The sequence below is a fragment of the Macaca nemestrina genome, unplaced genomic scaffold (assembly GCF_043159975.1).
Source record: "Macaca nemestrina isolate mMacNem1 unplaced genomic scaffold, mMacNem.hap1 Scaffold_156, whole genome shotgun sequence".
NCBI classification, from domain to species: Eukaryota; Metazoa; Chordata; class Mammalia; order Primates; family Cercopithecidae; genus Macaca; species Macaca nemestrina.
This window is the reverse complement of record NW_027257639.1, coordinates 27,501-31,196: the sequence shown is the minus strand read 5'-3', so window position 1 is coordinate 31,196 and position 3,696 is coordinate 27,501.

Below are 3,696 nucleotides of genomic sequence, written 5' to 3'. Positions count from 1 at the left end.
TGTCTTCTGTCTTACTCTCTTTCTCTGTCTGTCCTTCTGTCTGTTGGTCTCTCTCTCTCTCTCTCTCTCTCTCTCTCTCTCTCCCCCCCGTCTGTTTCTCTCTCTCTCTCTGTCTGTCTCTCTCTCTCTCTCTCTCTCTCTCTCTCTCTCTCTCTCTGTTTCTCACTGTCTCTCTCTGTCCGTCTCAAAAAAAAAAAAAGGATAGATAGATGCATGCATGCATGCATGCATACATACATACATACATACATACATACATGCATACATGCATACGTACAATTAAAAATTAGAAATAAAATAAAAGGAATAACTAGGCCCGGCGCGGTGGCTCAAGCCTGTCATCCCAGCACTTTGGGACGCCGAGGGTGGTGGATCGCTGGATCACGAGGTGGTCAGACCAGCAGGGCCAGTATGGTGAAACCCCGTCCGTCTCTAGTCAAAATACCAAAAATTAGCCGGGCATGGTCGTGCGCGTCTGTAATCTCAGCTACTCGGGAGGCCGAGCTGAGGCAGGAGAATCACTTGAACCTGGGAGGCGGAGGTTGCAGTGAGCTGAGATCGCGCCACTGTACACCAGCCTGGGCGAGAGAGGGAGACAACCTCTCAAACAATTAAAAATAAAAGTAAAAATGAAAGTAAAATTAAAAATTAAAAAAAAAAAAAGAAAAGGAAAATGAAAAAATTAAAAAGTGAGTTTCCGGGAAAAGAGGGAAGAAAAAAAAAAAAGAAAAAAGAAAACAGTCCCACAGTGACATAAACACATGCCTCTCGCCTTTCAAGGCGTCAGTGATGCTACGAATGATGCGCAATTTTTTTTTTTTTTAACTTCCTTTTATTTGATTATCATTTATTGTTTGACACGAGCCTCGGAGGCCCTCCCTCCCTCCGTCCCACTCCCTCCCTCCGTCCCACTCCCTCGTTGCCCACACAACTTCAGGAGACAGACCCTGGCTGGGCCAGATTGTTCTTCTCTTTGAGCAGTTGTTTCCCTGTCTTGCTTCGTGTCTTTAACCCGTGTGGACTCTTCTGCTCGGATTTCACAGATGGCAGCTCCACTTCAGGCCTTGTTGTTAGTGGGGGCTTTCCTGATTCTCCCCACATGTAGTGAAAGCAGGTAGATTCGCCTCGCCTCGCCTCGTCTCGCCTCGCCTCGCCTCGCCTCGCCTCGCCTCCTCCTCCTCTCTCTCGCTCGCTCGCTCGCTCGCTCGCTCGCGCTCGCGCGCGCGCTCTCTCTCTCTCTCTCTCTCTCTCTGCTGCTTTCTTGCTTTTTCTTTCTGTCTCTTTCTCTCTTTCTGTCGTGCTTTCTTGCTGTCTTGTTTTCTTGCTTTCTTGCTTTGTCTTTCTTCCTGTCTTTCCTCTTTCTTTTTTTTTCTTTCTTCTCTCGTCTTTCTTTCTCGCTGTCTTTCTCCCTCTCTCTCACTCTTTCTTCTTTCTTTCTTTCTGTCTTTCTTTCTTTCTTTCTTCCTTTCTCTTTCTTTCTTTCTTTCTTTCTTTCTTTCTTTCTTTCTTTCTTTCTTTCTTTCTTTCTCTCTTTCTCTCTTTCTTTCTTTCATATTTTTTCCTCTCTCTCTCCCCCAGCCTCTGAAAGTGCTGGGATCACAGGCGTCAGCCACCGCGCCTGGCCTATTTGCTTATGTTATGTTATCTTATTTTTTATTTATTCATGTTTATCTGTTCATTCATGTGTATGCATATAAATTTTTTTCTATTTTAATGTAGTTTTATATGTTATACCTATATCCAAATGTAAATACTTATATTGATATTTGTCTTTTCTTTTCTTCTCTTTTCTTTCTTTCTCTCCTTTAGGTTTTCCTTCCTTTCTTTCTTTCTCTGATTCCTTCTTTATGTTTGCCTGCCTGCCCGCCCGCCCTCCCTCCCTCCCTCCCTCCCTCCCTCCCTCCCTCCCTCCCTCCTCCTCTGTCTGGATTCAGGAAGAGCCTACGCATTCTGTGTCTCCCTGTGTCCTCAACGACCCGCGACCGAGTCCTTGCTTGTTGTTTCTCCCACCGAGATGCCTCTCCGAACATCCACACGCCGTGGGTTGTCTTCTGACTGTGTCGCGGTCCATGCAGAGACAGGGTTTGGGGACCGTTTCTGTGGGGTTGGGGTACAGGGGCTGCGTTTTCGGCCTCGGGATAGCGTCTCTCGACTCACGGTTTCGGTTTTGCGGTCCGCGGGCCGGCCTGCCATCCGGATCTGTCTTGGTGACGTTCGCGACGGTTGTCGGACTCCATCTGGCGGCCGCTTTTATATCGTTCCCTTGGCTTCCGGAGCTGCGGTGGCAGCTGCCGAGGGAGGGGACCGTCCCCGCTGTGAGCTAGGCAGAGCTCCGGAAAGACCGCGGTCGTCAGCCGGGCTGTCCCGGTCGCGCCAGAGCTCTGGCGCGTCACTTGTGAGTCAGAGCTCAGGCGTGCAGGCTTATGTGGGGAGAGGTTGTCGCTGCGCTTTCGGGCCAGAGCCGGGTGTGGGGCTGCCGGGGTTGGTCGACCAGCACGCCGCGGCTCCCGAGGCCTGACCCGCGACCCGCGGGGACCCACCGGGCTTGGGGCGGGAGGCTGGGGACACCCTTCCCGGCCCGGTCGCGGGCCCGCGCGCATCCTGGCCGTCTGAGGCAGCGGCCGAATTTTTTCTCCAAGTCCCCGTGGGGAGCCGGGGACCGTCCTGCCTCGTCCCCCGGGTGCCGGGGAGCGGTCCCTCTGCCGTGACCTGTTGTTTGCCAGTCCCCGTGGGGAGTCGGAGAGCGCTCCCTGAGCGCGCGTGCGGCCCGAGAGGTCACACCTGGCCGGCCTTCGGTCCCTCGTGTGTCCCGGTCGTACGAGGGGACGGCCGAAAACGCTTCCGAGTCTCGCTCTGGAGACTCGGGCCGGCCCCTGCGTGGCACGGGTGGCCGGGAGGACGTCCCTGGCCCGGCGCTGCTCCGGCGTGTGTCCTGGGGTCGACCAGAGGGCCCTGGGTGCTCCGTGTCTGGCTGCGATGGTGGCGATTTTGGGGACAGATGCCCGTGTCGCGGGTTCCCTGGGCCGGCGGCGTGGTCGGTGACTCGACCTCCTGTCTCCTGGGGAGGTATATGTTTCACTCCGAGCCGGCATTTTGGGCCACCGGGTTATTGCTGACACGCTGTCCTCTGGCGACCTGTCGCTGGAGAGGTTGGGTCTCTTGGATGCGTTGCGGGTCTTCGGCCTCCCGGTGACCCGGCTAGCCGGCCCTGCTCGTGCTTGAGCCGCCTGCTGGGGCCCGTGTGCCCGGTCTCTCATGCATCCGAGCGTCCCAGCTCCCGGTGCCGCCTTGGGTCCGGGTCTCTGACCCACCTGGGGGCGGCGGGGAAGGTGGCGCGGGCTTACCCTGCCACCGTGCGCTCCCCGCTGCGGGCACCTGGGGCGGCCGTGACAACCCCACTCCCGCTGGCTCCGTGCCGTGCGTGTCAGGCGTTCCTCGTCTCTGCCGGGTTGTCTGCCGCCCCCGTCCTGGAGCTGGGGATGGCCAGGCTGATCTGCTCGCTGGCCTCTGGGGAGGCTGTGGCTGGCTGGCCGACCCTGCTCCGGGGATGCTTTCCCTGATCGATGTGGTGATGTCACGCTCTCCCGGGCCGGGACCGAGCCGCGACGGGCGAGGGGCGGGCATTCGTGGTGAATGAGACCCGTTCTTCTCGTCCCGCCCGCGGGGTTTCCCCCGTCTCCCATCCCCGCCTGTGGG